Source organism: Psammomys obesus, unplaced genomic scaffold (genome assembly GCF_907164565.1).
Source record: "Psammomys obesus unplaced genomic scaffold, mPsaObe1.curated_primary_1811, whole genome shotgun sequence".
Classification (NCBI taxonomy): Eukaryota; Metazoa; Chordata; class Mammalia; order Rodentia; family Muridae; genus Psammomys; species Psammomys obesus.
The window spans coordinates 5,562,380-5,578,166 of record NW_026585689.1 but is presented as its reverse complement, the minus strand read 5'-3'; the positions used below and the strand labels follow the sequence as shown (position 1 = coordinate 5,578,166).

Below are 15,787 nucleotides of genomic sequence, written 5' to 3'. Positions count from 1 at the left end.
ATATATATATATATATATATATATATATATATATATATATATATATAATTTAAATATATAATATATATATGTGTGTGTGTGTGTGTGTTATACATACATACATACATACATATGAATGTTAAGCAGAAAAATTTAAAAGCATATGACTCTTAGAGACATACTAGGACAAAAATATTTATAGTCTTTGTTCAAGTCTAGAGCCAGTAAAGCAAGATTAAGTTCAACTAACAAGAATCCAATCACTTTTTTGTCTGTATAATATTTTAATAATATTGAGCAACTTGACCTAATTGGCACTTATGGCACATTCTAGTTAACAGATCTGAAATACGCATTCTTCTTTGTTTTGTTTTGCTTTAATTTTTATTTTTTTTTTCTTTACGATTTATCCAATCACTTTGAAAAGACTAATTTTTTTATACTTATGATCATCATTTCTAAAATGACCCAGCACACATTCCTGGACTAATAGCATATCCAAATGCCCTAGCATATGGTAAAATATCATAATGTATTTCAAATTTTGGAGATTTTTTAAGTTCATTTTGAAACTCACATGTTCCCAGAGTTTCAAAATGCCATTGCCATTTGTTAAGTTTAGTAAGGAATATTTAAATGTGATGAAGAATGGCACACAGGCTTTTTCCCTGTCTCCCTTTCTCCCTCCCTCCCTTCTTACTTCTATCATGGTGAATTTATGAGACAAAAAAAAAAATTACTTCCCAATAACCAACAATGTAAATTTACGTACAAAGAGTCAAACAGGCAGCTCAGGTTAACTGCAATGGCCGCAATCAAGGAGGTCAATGCGAGGAACTTATTTTTATTGGAATTAATATTCATCATGAAAGAGACAGATAACACGGATAATTAATCTGTTTTGTTAACTGTTATCAACAATTAAGAGCAAATTACTTTCATTCTTACAGGAGATGTCTTAGAGAGAGAGAGAAAGAGGTGTTTTGTCTAATTTATTGTTTTAATTTTATTTTCTTATAAATTACAGTTTATTCACTTTGCCTCCCAGTTGTAGGTCCCTACCTCATTCCCTCCCAATACCACTCTCCCTTGCTCCCAATCCCCTCCCCAAGTCCACTGATAGGGGAAGTCCTCTTCCCCTTCCCTCTGACCCTAGCCTTTCAGGTCTCATTAGGGCTGGCTGCATTGTCTTCCTCTGTGGCCTGGTAAGGCTGCTCCTCCCTCAGGGGGAGGTGATCAAAAAGCCAGCCACTGAGTTCATGTCAGAGAACTGAGTCCCTGTTCTCATTACTAAGGAACCTACTTGGACACTGAGCTGCCTTGGGCTACATCTGTGTAGAGGTTCTAGGTTATGTTGATGAATGGTCCTTGGTTGGAGTGTCAGTCTTAGAAAAGACCCCTGTGCCCATGTTTTTTGGTTGTGTTGCTCTTCATGTGGAGCTCCTGTCCTCTCCAGGTCTTTCCACCCCCACCCCTTCTTTCATAAAATTCCCTGCACTCTGACTGCCCAAACTTTGGCTATGAATCTCAGCATCTGCTTTGATACCCTGCAGGGTAGAGTCTTTCAAAGGACTTCTGTTTTTTGTTTGTTTGTTTGTTTTTTGTAGCACTCATAAAAATACCCACATGGAAATGAAGACGCACCTACAGCAACACCTCAGGGTCAACAGTGTTTCTTTGAGAAGCTAATCTTTATAGATGGCGTTAGAACAGTTAGGTATATGTTCACGTCATGGCTACTACTGACAGTTGGTACCACTGGAACTTTTCATCTCTGCCGAGGTGTTTCTTTTATTCAACCAAGAACCTGAGGGTTGAACATATCAAAGAACAGGAGGGATGTCGTCTGTTCCTTTTTTAATTTACAATTTATGTTAGAAGTGCTGCAGATGATCTGCTTAAAAGATAGCTAATAAGGATATATATGAATTTAATTTTATATATATATATATATATATATATATATATATATATATATTAGTATTTTGTTTGTACACACACTACTGAACTTCTTATTTTAGCCAATCTTCTGTCATTAATTTTATTTATTCATTGTAAACTTCATAACTAAGAACGAGTTGGTACTCATCTGCAATGTGTATTTGTTCAACAGTCCTCTAGAAAAAGTGATTAATGAAGTTGCTTTTGAATTATGTTCTTTTCCACAATCTATTGAAAAAAAAATAGAGAGAGCATACCACTCTACATGCCCGTTTATAGAGTTGCAAGGACAGTCTGAGAAAACATGGGCAATTAAAAATAAATTGGTTCCAGTTTTGTTTCTGGCTTTCACATGTTTTCACCAAATATAATATTATCTGCTTGTTTGGCTCCTCAAAGCAGAAATCAGATCACAACAGAGCCAGTGCTGAGAAACACTGTTAACAAGATCGAGATATATATGCAAGTATGTGCTGCCACCAGCCTCACTTCACCTCGGGAAATTATTTATGAGAAAGAAACAGCACCGCGGCATGTTCAAAGCAGTTACAAATCTATGACCACAGATGTATGCTTATTGTGACTTCCATCTCTGCCAACTTTCCTTGCCTTTCGCATCCTGCTGCTCCCTTATGATACTTGCTCTTGTTAAGTCTATCTGAGTTTCTTATCTCATTATTATCTGCTCTGTTGTTTCTGTTCATTTTTACCTCTTCTCTGCAATAATGTTCCTCATTTTATTTTGACATATTATTATTTCTTCATTACTTTACTCTTTCTTCTGAGGGAAATATTTATCATTTTCTTTTATCAAAAAGAAAAAGTGCTTTATGTTCAACTGTACAGAAAAGAGAAGAGAAAGGGAAAGGAAAGGTACAGGAAAAGGATATGAATAAATCATTTTTGTGTGTATTCAGCTCATAATCCACCAGAAATGAGATAAAATACTTGCATCTTCTGTTGAAATAGATGAGATATTAATTCTCACCTCTATCCACATGTTCAAGAAGTTCCTTCTCTACATCCATTTTCCAAGTTATTCAATTCTAAGTTCTCTTATGAAGGGATTTTACATTCCAAGTAATGGTTCTCAATCAATTAACCTTAAGTTTGATAAACCTATGAGAGTTAGCTTATCATATATGTTTTCAGATTTTTGTCCAATTGTTAGCAACAGAAAGACAGAGGATCATAGTAAGAGACATAGCTTGCTGTTATGCTAGAAGAGAGCAAATAGCTACAAGGAGCCAAGTGTGGTCTCTAGCCAAATTTAGAAAGAAAATGAGATTGTCTTGCCATTCTGAAGAACTGCATTCTGCTAACATCCTTGAGGAACTGGAGGGCCTACTTTTATTTTCGTGTAAGATAATATTTGGATGATGCTTGTCTGCCTCCAGGATTCACCCTAGGAAATCCTAAACAGTGAAACTACTAACTATAACATACTCAGGTTCCTGACCCATTGAAAACCCCCAAGATAATCATTTGTCCTGCTTTACTATGCTAATTTTGTGATGATTTATGATAAATTGTTTAGAACTCATATTTTGCTTGCATGAAGACTACAGCAAAGCACTTCAGTATATATAAGCTTGGCCAGGAAGATTTTTCATCTGATAAAGTCATTTAAAAAATAGTTTTATTAATACAGAAAGAAATATGTCCTAAATGCTTGCTTCTTTACTTACTGGTGTTGACATTTACAGGCTCAGCTAATATAACTGCTGCAAATAATTTATTGCAAATCTCTTACACATGAGATTTAGAATACAGGGACCTGTAATGAGCACATTACTGTGGTAATATTACAAGTATTCATTGATCTAATTGAGTGTTTGACATGGCACTAGGCTCATTTACATTTTGAAATTCCTGTTTTTAAATTATTTCAATGGAGATCTTCAAAATAGCTTGAAAAAGGGAAAAGCTGAAAGCGCCAGAACATTCTCCCTTTCCTTTTTCTCTTCATCTTTATGGGGATGATGCGTGTCTAGTATTCATAATGAAAGGACAGAAGAATAAATCTTAAGATAAAGACTTCATTCCTTGGGACTTTATTTCACTGTGGAGTTTGCTGTTGAATATTGACTCATATTAAGTTCTTTATTTATTATTTCTACAAAACTGCTAGCAGATGCAATATAAAAAAGAAATGATTTATCTTAAGGCATTGTTTAAGCAATTTTCTGTTCCTCGGTGTGGGGAAAGCATGGCGGTAGAGATGCTCAGTTGATGTCAGCAGGACCATGAAGTGCTTAGTCACACTGCAGTGGCTAACTAGAAAGTGGAAATCTTTAGCCAAGGAGAAAGAATGTAAGATTCAGGGACCATCCGCTGTAGCCAACTTTGCATGCTAGGCTGCGTGCCTCAGAAGTTTTAAAACCTCCTCGAAACAGTGACAGTACCTGGGAGTATGTGAGCCTACAAAGAACATTTTCTATTCAAAGCATAACAACTCTCCTTTGTGTGTTATGGATGACACTTAGCACTCTGTCACCAATTCTTCTTCCTGACATAAGCTGTTTAAGTGCAAAAAGAAGCAGGAATATCTAGTGATGCATGCCTGTAATCCCAACACTCCGGGTGGCAGAGGCAGGCAGATCTTCATAAATTTGAGGCCAGCCTTGTCCACAAACCAAAAGCAGGACAGCCAAGGCTAAACACAGAAACCCTGTCTTGAAGAATGGTTTTGACTTACTTAATCCCATCAGCTAAAAGTAGTTTCCAGTCTAAAGGTAGAGGTGTGAATTAAGATTTATTTTTCTAATCTACGTGAGGTTTCCTCTATCTAAACTCAAATGCCAAGTGGTGTCTGAATTGTTCAGGTCTTATTTAGGCAGACATGTCATGGTTTCATGGGTGTAACCTTCCTGTCATAGCTAGAATGCTCATTGTCATAGTACAGTCCCCAGTCTTCTTTAAGAAGACATACAGTTTCTTTGGTTAAAGGATGACTCTCTTTCCTTCTTCTTTGTTAAAAGTAAATAAAAATTAGTGTCACTTTTGGGCCATCATCAGACATTGTGGAACCATACCCTGACATTGAGTCCAGGAGACAGGCAGAAGGAAACGGGCCTGAGTCCTTGCTTACCCTGTGTTTCTCATTCCAGCAAAAGCCACCCTGTCTCTGACCCTACCAGTTATATTATGTGAATTTCTTTATTGGTTAGATCATTTTCAATCGGGAAACTGTTATCTAAATCTGGACTATCTCAACAAGTAACGTGTGGGATCAACAGTCACTGTCAGTGTACTGTTTAATCTTCAGCTCAGCTTTATTCTCCAATGTAAAGTCTTTCAAAGGCCTGCAGAACTTCATCTCTAGTTTCCCGGGCAACTATCACATGTCACTCATGGATTTCTGAAGCACACAGGTAATATTCCATCTCATCACCTCAATTTTAAACCCACGAAAGATAAATGAAATGGGTGCCAATAAATACACAAGGCTGCAGAGATAAAAGAAAAGAATGAAAAATCCAGGCGACAAAGGCAATCTTCTCTGCTTTCTAATCTCCCCCTTTCATTCTTTGTTTTCATTTCTATTTTTGCAGTGATGCCTTGAGAGATTCAAAATTAGATAATTCTTTTCCTTTGGAGTTAAAGCCTTCTTCCTGTATCTTCCTGCATACAATTGACCTTCACATACAAGAAACGCAGTCTCCTGCAGAGAAAAGATTCAACAATTCCAACTACCTCATCTAAGATCTTTTGTTTTTGTTTTTTTCTACCCCAGGTCATAAGCATAAAATTCAATTTTGGACCTCAATAGATATAATAGAGTTCTGTAAGAATCATTGAAATGCTAATACTTTTACTGTCCAAAGTTCTCTTCAAGGGTGCCAAATTATATACTTAAGATAAAAATAAAATTGAAATTTAATTTTTATCATTAATGATTCATCAAAGACAATGCATTGGAGATAATTTCAAGCTAGAACTGGTACTTTGTTCATGGCTGTCATCATTTATGTCACAGAGAATTCTCCTAAGATATAAAACACCCAGGAAAACTAAAGAATTCTACATACCCAAGAATTAGCTGCAAATCTAATAAGGATGTGTCACCATCCCTCACCAGTTCCTTTCATAGAAAGAATATTATTGTCAAAAATCTTCAACAAGGGAGAAGCAAGGGGATACTTGACAAAGAGCTTGCCTTGCAAAAACTTGAGTTAAATCCCAAGGACCCACAAGGAAAAAAAGAAAAAGAAAGAAAGAAAAAGCTAGGCACGGATGGTGGCATGCTGGCAATCCAAGTATCATACAGGGAAAGACATGTTGATCTCTAGGACACAGTGGATGGTCAGTGTAGCCTAATCAAGTTGCAGGTCAGTGAGAGACTTTGTATCTAAAAACAAGGCAGTTGTTTCCTTAGGAATGATACACGGGGATGCCCACACGCTTAAAAACACACATTCATATTTGAATGCTCATACATGCATATACATACACACACACACACACACACACACACACACACACACACACACACCACTTAGACAATCATCAATTTTTCAAACCATTTAGAACTCTCCATAATTTGACCCTTGCTATAGTGTATGACTCTACATTCCGGATTCTTCCCTTCTCCACCCCATCCCTTCTGGGAACCATGGTGTTAAATAGGCCATGACTACTTGCACTTGGCATTTGCATACTCATCCATGTCAGGCTAGTAAAGTTTTCCGACAATCATTATTTGCTTTAACCACTGTAAACAGTCCTCTCTCTGTCCTTTATCTTAGTGTTTTATTCCATGAGCATTCTGTAAAACAGTCCCCTTAGAGTATCATCTTATCTCACTTCTTACATTCATGAATTTAGGAATGGAGTAAGTCCATTATAATAGGACTTATCACCAGTGTAGATGTCACATAATTGCACATCGCTTGTCATTTACAATTGGAATCATGTGGCTGATATCAGGAATTTCTTTCTGTTTGCTGCTATATCCTAGCATGATAGGGGTGTAATAACTGTACATTGACATGCGTCAGCTTTTATTACTAAAGATATTGTCAAGACTACACGATACATTCCAACAACACACTTTTTATTATTATCATTTATACAATTTATTGAATTTGTACCCCAGCTGTAGCTCCCCTCTTCAACTCCTCCAATCCTACCCTCCCTTCTTCTTCCCCTCCCGTGCTCTTCCCCCAGTCCACCCATAGGTGAGGTCCTCCTCCCCTTCCATTTGACCCTAGCCTATCAGGTCTCATCAGGGCTGGCTGCATCATCTTCTTTGTGACCTGGTAAGGCAGCTCTCTCCAGAGGGAGGGTGACCCACTTGGAAACTGAGTCTATGGACTACATCTGAGCTGGGGATTTAGATCCTCTCTATGCATGGTCCTTGGTTGGGGTATCATTCTCTTATGACAGAATCACCACAGACACCACAGTGTTGACAAGATTTGGTCTGATCACCAACTGGGAGCGTGCACAGCTAGGTTGTTTCATTTATCAGTGTTTTTCTAGAAATTAGTTCCTGTTAAGCGAACAACACATCAAAAAGCAAAATAAAAACTAAGAAAGTGAAACTTGAACTTCCTTTATTCTAACATCTGATTAAATGCAGTTATAATTGAAACCATTTAAAGTATCCCTCAGTAGAGAGCTTATGAGCTCTCTTTCTTTCTTCAAAACACTGTTCTCACTGAATCACATGCAATTTGATACATTATCAAGAAATAAAATAAAATAGAATTTACAACAGACCAATTCTGGGCACTGTGATCACAGCTGCCAATCTGAGCATAATTGACTGGGCTGTGATCAGTAGGTTGTTTCCTAAAGCACACAATATGCATAGCTAGCATTTAAATAATGTGTGTATTCTAGTTAATTTTACCCTTGAATTAATCTACCTAAATTAGAAAACCTAATCTCTGAAATGAATTCATTTTTATTAATGTATCCAGCAAAGTAAACTTACAGTGTGCAAATATATAAAGTTTCTCCATCTCTGAACCTTTTTCTATTTGAATCTTCAAGGAATTTTATGAGATATTTTCTAACAAACATTACTGCAGAAACCACCCCTTATAATTGGAGGTATTTGTACATGTATAAGTATATAGTTCAATATTAATGCAAAGATATAGATATATTTATAAACCATTTATAGAATCCTCAGTAGGACTCCAGAATGTCACTGTGAAAATAGTAAAAGAATGGGACAGTCTGATGCTGCAACTTCAGTGTCTCAAGTACATTCCAAATTCCAAAAGATAAAACAGAGAGTACTTAAGCACAGAGAACTCTATTCAAGCATGACATCAAAATACTAGCATGTTTTTTGGTTTTGTTTGTTTGTTTGTTTGTTTGTTTGTTTTGGCTTTTGTCAATTCAGACTTTGGTATGTTTCCTAAAATAAAATTGCAGCCTTAATTTTACTAGTACTCACTTTTCTTTGAAGAAAGAAGAAATGCACAGAATATGAGCCCCAGAGAGTCTGTTTGAAACTCATAGTGAAAGTAAAAATTTGACTCTTGTTAATGGGGAAGATATGTCAGTTTAGCAGCAGTCCAAAGGGGTTTTATGATACTTTTAGAAGAAACATCTTGAAACGATTCAATATTAGATTTTTTGGTGTATGTCTCCATTTTTTTCCTTTTTTATTATCATCATTATTTGTTAAATGTATTCAATTTATATCCTAGCTGTGGCCCCTTGCCTTGTCTCCTTCCAACCCCACCCTCCCTCACTCTTCTCACCCTATGCTCCTCTCCAAGTACACTGAGAGGGAGCTTCTCCTTCCCTTCTATTTGACCCTAAGCTATCAGGTCTCATCAGGAATGGTTGCATTCTCTTCCTCTATGGACTGGCAAAACTGTACCCCAAAAGAACTGAAGAAGTTAAACACCAACAAACCAACTAGTCCAATTTAAAAATGGGGTACAGAGTTAAACAGAATTCTCAACAGAGGAATATCAAGTGGCAGAGAAACACTTAAAGAAATGTTCAAAATCCTTAGTCATCAAGGAGATGCAAATCAAAACAGCCCTGAGATTTTACCTGACACTCATCAGAATGGCTAAAATAAAAAACTCAAGGGACAACACATGCTGGAGAGGATGTGTAGAAAAGGAAACCTTCCTCCATTGCTGGTAGAAGTGTAAGCTTATACAACCACTTTGAAAATCAATCTGCTGCTTTCTCAGATAATTAGGAATAATGCTTTCTCAAGATGTACCTATACCACTCCTAGGCATATATCCAAAAGATGTTCAAGTATACAAGAAAGAAATTTGGTTAACCATGTTCATAGAAGCTCTATTCATAACAGCCAGAAACTGGAAACAACAGAGATGTCCTTCAACAGAAGAATGGATACAGAAATTCTGGTACATTTACAAAGTGGAATACTACTCAGCTATTAAAAACAAGGAAATCATGAAATTTGCAGGCAAATAGAAAAGGTCATCTTGAGTGAGGTAACCCAGAAGCAGAAAGACACACATGGAATATACTCACTCATAAGTGGAATATTGGCTACATAATACAGGATTAACATAAAAATCTATACTCCCAAAGAAGCTAAACAACAAGAAGCATCCTAGGGAAGATGCTCAATCCTCATTTAGAAGGACAAACATGGTAGACATGGGAAGCAGGAGAAGACAGGGAACAGGTCATGAGTCTACCATTTATTGCCTCTGAAAGACTCTACAGTTTTAAAATTATGCTCTAAGTCCATCAGAAGAAAAAATAGAAACCAGTAAGTTAAAACCTGAGTTTTCATGGTCTGAGTTTCACTTATACATGGATATTAGAAATACAACATAGGATAAACTTATTAAAATCTGTACACATAAAGAAGCTAAGCAAGAAGGAGGACCCTGGGTAAAGTGATCAATCCTCATTCAGAAAGGCAAACAGGATGGACATCGGAAGATGAGAAAACAGGGAACAAGACAGAAGCCTACCACAGAGGGTCTCTGAAAGAATCTACTCATAGAGGTATGGAAGCAGAATCTGGGACTCATAGCCAACTTTGGGCAGAGTGCAGGGAATCTTATGAAAGAAGGGGGAGAAGAAAGACCTGGAGGGGACAGGAGCTCCACAAGAAGAACAAGAGAACCAAAAAATCTGGGCACAGGGATCTTTTTTGAGACTGATACTTCAACCAAGGATCATGCATGGAGATAACCAAGAACCCCTGAACAGATGAAACCCATGGCAGCCTAGCATTCAGGTTGGTTTCCCTAGTAAGGGGAACAAGGACTGTCTCTGACATGAATTCAATGGCTGACTCTTTGATCACTTCTCCCTGAAGGGGGAAGCAGCCTTCTCAGGTCATAGAGGAAGACAATGCAACCAGTCCTGATGAGACCAGATAGGCTAGGGTCAGATGGAAAAGGAAGAGGACCTCCCCTATCAGTGGACTAGGAAAGAGGCATGGGGGGAGAAGAGGGAGGGAGGGTGAGAATGGGAGAGGAAATGGGAGGATGCTACAGCTGGGATAACAAATCCATAAATTGTACTTAATAAAAAATAAATCACTTTAAAAAAGACTTGAGTATTCTTTATACAAGCAACAGGACATTTACAGTAGTATGTTGTTTCTGATTCGTTACATAGATGCCACAGGGAGAAGTTGGGAAGATGATACCCAAGAGAAGAGTACATTCAATTGTAAAGCTGAACCAGGTGTGTACTTCTTTATGCATAATTTATGCTGTTTTCCTGTTAAGTTCTATTCTAGAATTCAGAAAATCATGCAAAGTCTTGCTACCCATAGGTGCTTATATCTTGTCCTCTAACAGAAATACAGTACCTCAGCCGTGCATCAGCCTTTTCAGTGTATGAATATTTGTACTCAGGGATCTAATCTTGCAGGATACCAACTATACTATACCCTGTCTTCAGTCATTTTTGAAATTTCCTAAGATCACCTGACACTGCTTACACAATGCAGAGTCCTTGGCCCTATTTCCACCCAATCCGAATCTCTCTGTTATCATGCAGCCTACTACCATCAGAATTTGAAAACCAGCAGGAAAGGGAAGAGAGCGAATTCCAGAGCTGTCTTTTCTGCCCTTCTTATTCTTTGTCAGTCTGAATCCAGACCTTTCTTCAGGCTGTCCTTCCTCCAGTTCACAGAGCTGAAAATGCTGCTCAGCTTGATGTAATAATGATAACTATAATCATACAAATTGCATATTCCACTCGGTGTGGTGCCACACCGTGCAGAGAATTGATGGCCTTATACAAGGCAGTAATGTATCAAAGCTGCAGGACCCGTGTAGAATGCAGGATCCGCCAATGCTCTCCTTCAGTTTATGCCCCTGTAACCTTGCCGCCTCTCTCAGTTGCTGTACCACAGAACAGGTAATCCATCAAAAGAGAAACATCATAAACTACCCTGCTGCCCTCCAAAGTGCTTTATTCTTTTTTTCTTCGTTTTCTTTTTCTTCATCTGCCTTCTGATTTCAGCATCAAAGCTAGAAGGTGTTGTGAGGCGGTATGGAATTCTTGGGGCTCTCAGAATCCTGACCACTGTGTTTCACTCCTCAACCAACCTACCCTCTGCACTTTTATCAAGGAGATCACCTCCCTCCAGACTCTGAACTAGTCAGAGATGGATCACAACAAAGAAACTACCTGAAGGTCAACATTAGTTTCTACTAGATTTGACAAGGAGTCTAATTCAACATACAGCAATTGATAAGACTGTACTCAGAGGTCTGTCTATCCGGATGTTTCCGCCATCTTCTGTCTGAATTTCCGCCGCTGTCTTTATCTCTGTCTCTCTCTCTGTGTGTATGGGTGTGTGTATGTGTGTGCCAGAAGCTTGTGTATGATACCTTGTTTGTTATGTTCCACATTATTTTTTTAAATTTTTAAAACAGTGTATGTGTGTGTTTGCTAACATGTATGTATGTATGTATGTATGTATGTATGTATGTATGTATGTATGTGGACTGTATGTGTGCTTTGTGACCAAGGAGGCCAAAAGAAGGACTTAGATCTCCGGAACTGACTTTATAGATAGTTGTGAGTCATGATGTGGGCACCAGGAACCAAGCCCAGGTCTTTGAAAAGCAACAAGTGTTTCTAACTGCTTAACTGTGTCTTCAGTCCCACCCAGCTTAATTTATTCTATTTTTTGAGACACTTTTACTCAATTTAAAGTTTACATTTTGGCTGGATTGGCTGGCCAGTCTCTACCTACCTCTGTCTTCTCCCTAGCGTTTGGATTATTTATGGGTGTCTTGCCTAGCTTTTTGTAAGGATGTTGGGGTGTGAACTCTGGTTTTCATGCTTGTACTAACCATCTCCCTGGCTTTGTTTACCTTGACTTGGTTTAGATTTTTTTTTTTTCTGAGAGAAGGCCTCATATTGAACTAGTAATATCCTTGCCCTAGTTTTTTTCACAGTATTGTTACATATTTGCATGTTTCTAAACAATAGTGCTAAGTTTAGCAGCTTTTTAAAACTGATTTGCACAAAGTGATTAGTTTTGTTATGCCATTTTCATACCTTCCTAATTTCACTTTTGATATTACACATACTTTTATTTATTTTATATTGTACTAAGTAACACTTATTTAATTGATATGTAGGCAAACTTTATGTTCATTGACACATTGTATTTTATCTATTATATTGTGTTTTATGTGCATCCAGTTATTTTAAATCCAGTTTTAAGGCAAATAAGTAGACACTTGAAGTGCTTCTAGTTATTTTCTTTTGTATGTTTGTTCTCTAGTTAAAAAGTGGTGTTTTCCTAGGGCACTGTTTCTTGTGAAACAAAATCTAGGTTATAAACTATTAAATCTATACAAAGTAATTGCCTGTGTTGCACATGAGTCATTGTTCAGTCCTACTCGGGAGGCAAGCCACAAAGCCTCTTAGGCATTGTTTATGACTGAGGACGTTGTTAAGTGGTTTGCGAAGTAGGCCCCCTTTGTTTCCTGCCCATTCACCCCTTCTTTCATTTCTGTGGTTAGATTCTCAGACATCAATACCCCACCCTCTGCCCCCTGACACACAAACAATAAAGGTCATTCAACATGAAAATGAAAATGTAACCTAGCAATCCTAAAAAAAGCAGCAAAGAGATCTACAGTGTTTGTCTCGTGCTGTTTATTATTTCATAGAGGGTATATGAACATAGGTGCCCTTGCACTTGCAATGTCTGTGGGACCGGCTAGGCAATTCTGCCTAGCAGGCTTCCCTCAGCGTAAGTCTTTCAGCAGCCAGTGTCCACTGATTTATTTAGGCATAGCTCATCTCTTGGACATCTGCTCCTTCTCCATGTGGCTCATCTCCTTTTTCCCCTTTGGCTACTGAGCTTTATGGTCCATTTTGAGAGTTTTATTACTCTGGCAAGCATGACCATATTGCCTTACCAGTCTGTTTCTCAGTAAGACAATGCTATGACTTGGCTAGTCCCTGCATTATTGAATCTCCTCCAAACATATTTTACCATGAAGAAATGGGTGGAGGAAGATGTTCTCCTACTTTGTTCCATCCTGAATCAAATGCCTTATACATAGCTCATTCTTCATTCTTGCTTGGTAATTTTGCATTCTCCACAGTGTAGTTGAGAATTATTTATAATAATAATAATAATAGTGGTGGTGATGTTGGTAATAGTAATAGTAGTAGCATTAATAGTGGTTGTATAACATGTTGCAGTTTTTTTTTCTTTAAATTTATTTTATTTTAGCTTTCATTTATTCCTTGAAATCTTTAAACATGTATACAATATATCTTCGACATTTCCATCTTTCACTCTCCCCTCAAAGGCCTCCAGAAACCCCATCACATATTATCCCCAATTTAATGTCATCCTTTCTATAATTTATGTATTTATTTCGTTTCCGTGATTAGCACTGCTACATGCCCATGGACATGAGATCATTCATTGGAATATCAGAAATTCACCTGTGGATGGTCATGATCCTAAAGAAAACTGGCTCTTTTCTTTTCAGCCATCAAGTGCCAATAGCTCCTCAGTCAGGGTAGCCCCTCAGAAGCTCCATGCTGGAATGTTTAACTGGCCTGTGTAGGTAGCGTTCATGTGTACAGCAGCCATGTTCATGTTATGCCACGACTCCTGCTCAAGTTTTTACATTCTTTTTACTTCCTTTGTCATGATGTTCTCTGAGCCTTCGGGTGGAGAGGGCTGGATTCCTCTTCATTCTACCTTTGTTGCCAAAAGCCCCTCAGACAAGCTGAGCTCTAAAGGGTGAGCCCGTGAGTTAGCATTGATTTGTTGTTTATGGATTTTGATGAGGAAGAGCATATCAATGATCAAACCCACTGTGGATAAAGACTACAGAGTTCTATCATAATAATGTAGATATGAGTGTGTTAATTGGGACTATAAATTAAATAATGTCACCTAAATGCCTAAATATTGCTGTGAGAATGATTATTTAACTTATTTGTTTCATTAAGAAAGTAGCTATAGGTATTAACATCAACTAGAAGACACAGTTTGGACCAATAAAATTTTATTTGCAAGATAAATGACAGGAATGATTTGTTTTACATTCCATTGTGTATTGTTGCCTGGTTTAAGTATTAAAATATGAAAACCACTTAAACTATACTACCTTAGTTAGTATGATGCACCAAAATTTACTATTTTCCTAATTATTCTTTTTTATCTTTTCATTATTATTATATTATTTTTTATATTAGTTACAGTTTATTTACTTTGTATACCAGCTGTAGCCCACACCTTCATTCCCTCCCAATTCCACCCTCCCTCCCTCATCTCTTCCCTGCCCTTCTCTAAGTCTACTGATAGGGAGGTCCTCCTATTCTTATGCATAACAATGAAAAATAATGAATAAATAATAGGTTAAAGTTATATAAACATATTCATATGCTCTAAATTAATACTATGATAAAAGTCATGATAGCATATGTCACCTTAAGGCACAATTTATTGTGCTCCCTTCAGCATTTGCACTAAAATTAGAATAATACAGAGAAAATTACCATGGCCACTGCACAAAAATGACATGCAAATTAATAAAGTGGTTACATATTTTTCAAAAGAGAAAATAAAATAGTCATCTGAAGTAGATGAAAGGAAGGAGCTGTATGGGAGAGGGGTAGTAATCAGGTGTGGGGAGAGCGGGGGAGGGGAAAGGGAAGGGAGGCCTAGGAGAGAGAATGGAAATAGGTGGGGGAGCATCTCTGGGGCAGAGAAAGCTCCAAGAGTCTATATGGTGACCCTAGCTGAGATTCCTAACAGTGGAAGATATAGAAGCTGAAGTTGCCACCTCCTGTATTCAGGAAGGACTTCCAGTGGAGGGAGGGGGGACACTAACCCACCCATAAAACCCTTCACCCAAAATTTGTCTTGCCTATAAGAAATGCAGGGATAAAGATGGAGCAGAGATTGAGGGAATAACAAACTAATGATTCACCCAACTTGAGACTCACCCCAAGGGAGAAAATCAGTTCCTGACACTATTAATGATACTCTGCTATGCTTGCAGACAGGAGTCTAGCATAACTGTCTTCTGAAAGGCTTTCACCCAGCAGCTGATAGAAACAGATGCAGACACCCATAGCCAAACAACAGGCTGAACTCCAGGAGTCTGTGGAAGATTAAGAGGAAGGATTGAGAGGGCCAGAGGAGTCAAAGACACTACAAGAATACCTACAGAATAAAAAAAAAAAAAACCTGGGTCCGTGGGGGCTCACAGAGACTGAACCACCAATCAAAGAGCTTGCATGGGCCAAACCTAGGCCTCCTATACCTATGTAGCAGATGTAGCTGATCAACATGTGGGTCCCTTCTCCCTAGCAGCCTCAGCAGGAGAAGATACACTTAGTCCTGCTTCAGCTTGAGAGTCCAGGGTGGGTTAGTACCCCTAAGCCTCCCATTTCT

The 15,787-nt window shown here is 37.9% G+C and overlaps 1 non-coding gene across 1 annotated transcript; it reads left to right on the top strand.

The window, feature by feature from the left end:
* Positions 1–14,835: 14,835 nt before the first annotated feature.
* On the top strand, positions 14,836–14,940 carry LOC129667480 (U6 spliceosomal RNA). The gene has a single exon (XR_008718740.1). It is a non-coding gene; the product is annotated as a U6 spliceosomal RNA (small nuclear RNA).
* The last annotated feature ends 847 nt before the right edge of the window (positions 14,941–15,787 follow it).